The sequence below is a fragment of the Pipra filicauda genome, unplaced genomic scaffold, assembly GCF_003945595.2.
Source record: "Pipra filicauda isolate LSUMZ 115617 unplaced genomic scaffold, ASM394559v2 scaffold234_size1211729_pilon, whole genome shotgun sequence".
NCBI lineage: Eukaryota > Metazoa > Chordata > Aves > Passeriformes > Pipridae > Pipra > Pipra filicauda.
Genome location: NW_024104348.1, coordinates 633602 through 639604, shown reverse-complemented (window position 1 = coordinate 639604; position 6003 = coordinate 633602).

Below are 6003 nucleotides of genomic sequence, written 5' to 3'. Positions count from 1 at the left end.
AGTTCCTAAACACGCCTCCCTTTCTCCTTCCCAGGAAAGAAGTGTCCGCTTTTATTCTTTCTGCTCTCTTAGTGATGATTATTCAAGTTAGCCGCATAATTGTCTATGATCAATGAGGGATAGGTGTATTCATTTTCATCAATTCAGGCACCTCAGATACATATTGGATTTTGAAAAATGATCTGATCACTGAGTTTTTTCCTATAGAAACTGATTTTTATCATTTGTAATCAATTTATTCCGTAGTGGCACAATGTGGTACAAAAGTCTCCAGGAGCAGTACAGTGAGAAGAAGAGATCACCATCAGCTATCAGTCTTAGAAACAACTTTGTTTTCCTCTGGATTGGAGAATCCAAATCCATAAATGTGGCCCAGAAAGAAACATTCCCTGGGAGCTTCTTCTATTTGAAAAGAAACATATATTCTGTTCCTGTGGTTTTCAGTGGTTGTTTATCATCTATTCTGAAATAGAAAGACCATTGTCCTTAATGATCTTTTATCACCACCCTGATGAGCCTGTTTAGTGGAAAGAAACTTGCTGTGCTGTGGAGAGTTACTTTCTATGACAACAAGGAATTAAACAGCTGCAGAGAGCTCTTAGTATTGCTTATTATAAAGTCAAGTATTTATTTGTGCCTTCTGTTTTATCAACCAAAAATGCAGAACATTTGTTTTTCACAGTAATCTGAGATAACACATGCTTTAGTTTACCCTGAAAAGATCCAAAGTAATTTAAACTTGTATAGCCTTGATTTTGTTTTCTAGAACTGTTCAAAGTGTAACTGTAAGTCAGTTCTTTCTAGACAGACAAATAGCTTTTCACTGACTTTTCCTTAGTCATCTGTAGCCCCAGGAGAACTAGCATTACAGATAATAGTTATACTTTTGGGGAAATAAGGATTTTTGCATATGTTGATTTATTAAGGCAATTTTTTTAACCCATTCCTTATCCTAATTCTTTATATGGACAGCTTTTATTCACTGACATGCGTTAATTTAGTTATCCAAAATGAAACTTGTGTCCTTACCTAGAGTACTAAACTTAGTCTCTTTTCCAAAGTAGACTGGTTTACCAGCACATCAGGAGCACACCAGTTTAATAATGAAAGGGAGAACAATGATGAAGTTCTCTAAAGAGAAGTGAATTGAAAGAGAAAACAAAAATTTCTTACCTATTACTGTAAGTTTCGTGCCATCGCCAAAAATCATATTACCGTAATTCACAGTGACAAACTGTTGTATCGTAAGCTAAGAAAAGGGAAGCACTGCAGTTGAGTTACTATAAGCAGAAACTTAAGCGATCATTAGTGTATTTGGAATTCCAAAGGTTCACTCAATCTCTGGCTGAAGGAATTTGACAGAAAATTAAGAAATTGAAAGAGAAAACAAAAATTTCTTACCTATTACTGTAAGTTTTGTGCCATCGCCGAAAAACAATTTATTAGTATTCACAGTGACAAAGTGCTGTATCATAAGCTAAGAAAAGGGATGCACTGCAGTTGACTCACTAGAAGCTTAAGCAATCATTACTTTATTTGAAATCCCAAAGGTCACTCAATTTCTGTCTGAAGGGGTTTGACAGAAAACCATTTTGAAATCTACTGTATAATCTGTAGCATTCATAAAAGCATTTGCCAGAGTTTTTTGATACTTATTGTCTACATTTCACCTCACGTTGTTTTTGCAATGTTTCTCAGATCTCCATGTTACGCCATTGATATTACCTGTTATTCTCATTTTGCAGATCTCAAAAACATGCAGATGTACCCAAAGGCTGCCATTGACTAGAAACAGAATTCCTCTACAACCAGAGCTCCCTCACTCTCCATTTTGTGCTCTGAGCATTGTGAAGGCTTCCTTTCTGTGCCTTGTGGAGTTAATAATCAAATAATACTTGTTTTGTCGTTTTCATAGGCAAATGTAGGTAGTTTGCCTTTGGCACCGAACTAAAGCAAATACATTTGTTTTCTCTTCCATGACAGGTCAATCATCTTGAATAGACTTTCAGGATCCCATTCAGTTTTCTCAAACATTAAAATAATCCACAGAAGGAGAGTCCAGAATAATCACTTGACTGGTCTCAGACAAACCCTTGATACCCATTAGGAAGAACTGATGTGAGGCAGTGTGGAGAAGGATTAGAGAAAACCTTTGTTCTCACAGGCGTGAGTCAGTCAGTGGACACTGGAGGCTTATTTAAGAGAGAAAACTCCAATACACTTCATATGGCGTCTCTACTACATGACAGAATTCCTTTTCTAGCACTTGCATCACATTAATAAAGAACCATTTTGTCGTCTATTGCAAACATTGGCGCATCAGAAAAAAGTACTAATTTCTGCTTTGCATACTCTGAAAAGCTTTAGGTGCACCTGCAGTCAATTTGGTTTGCTGAAAATTATTTCAATGTCTCAGAATTTCTTAGCTTGCTTCCCAGAGAGGGCAGGCTCAGTTCTCACATGATGAAAGTCCTAGCATACTAGGTCTGTCAAGAAAAACCAAGGCAGAACATGCCCACTCTGCTGCAGAATTCTCTGCTGCTGCCTCAACACGCTCTTCCACAAGGCTTATGCGCGTATAGGTTTTTGTAAAGGTCTCCTGGGGAATGTATCATCGTGTACCCCTGTCCCCACAACGATACAACCTCGTACAAAAACAATCCCACCTATGACTCCACCCTCCCATTTTTGTCAATCAGTCACCATGAAAGATTGCCATAAGAACTAGTGCTGGTTTTAACCGAGGTGGAGTTAAATTTTTTCACGGTGGCTAGTGCGGGGTTGTGTTTTGGATTTGTGCCAGAAGCACTGTTGATAAGATGGAAATGTTTTTGTTGTTGCTGAGCAGTGCAAACACAAAATTCAAGTCCTTTTCTGCTTCTTATATTGCCACTCTGTCAAGGAGGCTGGGAGTGCATGGGAAGCTGGGAGGAGAGACAGTGGGGACAGCTGACTCCAGCTGATCCAAGGGATGTTCCGTATCATAGGGTGTCATACTGAGTATATAAAGCGAGGTGGGGGAAGAATAAGAAGGAAGAGGGGGATGATTGGAGTGATGGCCTTTGTTGTCCCAAGTCATGGTTATGCATGGTGGAGTCCTGCTGTCCTAGGAATGACTGAACACCTCCTTGACCATGGGAAGTGATGAATGAATGCCTTCTTTTGTTTTCCTTGTGTGCACGGCTTTTGCTTTACCTATTAAACTCGCTTTATCTCAATCCACGAATTTTTTACTTCTACTCTTCCAATTCTCTTCCTGGTCCTGATGGTGGGGGAGTGAACAACCAGCTGTGTGGTGCTTAGTTACTGGCTGGGGTTAAACCATGACAGAACCACAGGCCACATCCTTCCTTTGCCACTGCTGTTTCTGTGTGATAGTCCAATTACCTCTTAGTGTATCCTTTATCCCTGAATTTAAAATCCCAACTTTTTTCTTATAGTCAAAAAGGTAATACTTTATTTTCTTTTATGGATTTGTTTTAAATGCAGTTATTTTTCACTTGGTAACATCATGACAATGTTCATGCTGCTTTCCTTTCCACTCTTGCTCTCTTCTTGCCCCAGGGGGACAAAGAGACTTCAGACCCACAATAACTGCTCTGCAATGAGAGTGGTTTGCTTACTACAGGCTGGTGTTTTTGTTTGTAGCCTGGTCTTGATTGAGAGCATCCTCTGTGGTCTGTGCTGCACTTGTCACAGCTGCTCTGAAAGGGAGAGGACTAGGATGCTGAGCTCTTAAACTTGTGTTCCTCTGATTGCCCTTATACAGGAAGCAGAAGCACAAGCTCCTCCCAGAGCCTGTGATTCTTCCTCTGAAAAGGCTTCGTCTGGGTGTAAGAGTGAGCCTTAATTTTGCAGACTGTCTGAAGGGTGTGGGAACTGATGGTGACAGTTAACTGGCTACTTTTGTCTCCCTCCCTAACACAAAAATGGCCCAATCTTCTCACACAAAACGTTAACACGTAGTTGTAGTAAACGTTGTTCATATTGCTCTTTAATAGCTTCACTTGAGTCTCTCTGATACAAAAAATAGACTGTAAAGCCTATTTACAGGACACAATAATTCAAAACAAGATTATTCTACTAGGAAAATCACAAATTATTTTCTGATCTTTTCAGATATCACAGAAAAACCCATAATTTCTGATACAGCCTGTTCAGCTGGGAACAGTTGTCAGCGTCCCAGGGAAAGGAACAAAAAACATAGACTAAGCTGAAACATTTAGGACCAAGACATAGGACTATGGAAGGCAAGGTATTGGACTAGTCATCTTGGAATGCCCCTAGGTTATTCTCTCTTCTATCACAGGAAAATGGGTGCTTAAGTCACTAATTATGGAAGTGACAAAGGTATTTGTCTGTTTATGTTGAATTCTTTTAAAAAATATATTTAGGATTGTATTTGTCTGTCACTGCTTAAATAATAACACTAATAGTGGGATATTATTTGCCTGCCTTGCTCTTAGTCTGCTCTGATCTCAACACTATTTATTCAGGGTCTAAACCCATTCTGTCTTCATGTCCAGTCTACTGCTCCATTAGTGTCCTCACTGTCACTAACAGACTCTATCTCACACGTGTCCCTGATTTAAAAAGAAGGAAATCACCTGTCTATTAGTTTTGAAGGAGTATGTGGTGCTAACAGCTCCTCAGGTCATGTTCATTAGGCAATTTCCAAGACATGCCAGCAGAGACCAGCCTTGTCCCACTTTAATGTTCCTCTGTAACCTTCCAAAAGCAAAGGCCTTTCAGGCCATGAATTCAAATGAGTGAGAGCGAGGAAAGAAAGGAAAGACAGTTCCTTGATTTTCATTTCCATGTCTTTCATAAGAGGCTCATGGGCCATGCTGTGTAAGGCTTCAGACAAGGAAAGACAAGAATATGTAAGAAAGAGACATCTAGGGGGATACTTTCTAACAATTTTTTCATTTTAGTGGGAGAATTTCACAAGAACACAGTGATTGCATCACTTACACCAGTCTTCAGTTCTTTAGAGTTTACAGAAGCAGCAGCTACAAAGAAGTAGGCCCTACTAACAGAGACTACGGGAGATTTACAGATTTCTTTTAGAGACACTAGGAAGATTTTCATAAACAGTCAGGGCTTTTGACCACAAACCCCTAAAGTTAAGCAACAGCCTTTTTTCAGGGCATGTCTGCACTGAGAATATAAGATGGTGAAAGAAGGGATCTGATTAATAATCTGAATAAATATGATTACAGAGAGTGGGATGAGGAGGAAAGTAGCTGTTTCACAAGAAACTTATTAGAATAGCTGCTTTTTGTGCAGAGCCATTTCAAGCTGACAAAAGTACTGCATAGGAGCAAATTGTACCTTAGAGCTGGAAGAGGGAACTGTAACCGCAGAACTTCAAGATAGCAATGAACACAGAGATCTTTGTGGTTTTCTGCTACTGCCTGGAAGTTGCACAGCTGTGACCAGTCAATAGCCAGCTCATTAAACTGCTGTATGTTGAAGGCCACTGATAAATTTGTTATGCCAAGGCCTTAAAACTGCATTTGCCATGCTAAATTAAAAGTGCTCAAGAGTTGAGAAAGGGATCCTTCCTTTGTTACATTACCAGAGTTGAAAAAGTTGGTTTGCAGTGCTTATGAAAAAGGTCTGAACTAAGACTATAACATGGTTTTCAGGAACTGGTAGTTTAGTAAAAGAGTATTTTAAAAAAGAATCTAAAAGAAAAATCACCCCAAAGTCACCACCATAGTGTTTATATTCCTTCGTGATTCCAGCATGAACTATTTTCCAAAAAACTTTCACAGGGCATTTGAATCGCCAGTAATAATTTCAGACAGCAATAGTGTGAATATGTTTCATACTTGTATAAAAATGATCAGAGGCTGAAGAGGATAAGGAGCTCTGCTATGTGACAGACAATGTGTTCTCAGTGCTTCTTTGCTATATGTCTGCAGCCTGATATGAACAGTGAGGAGATCATGGACCTGAGGGTGCTCTGAGGAGCGGACAAGTGCTCCCTGGGAGCAA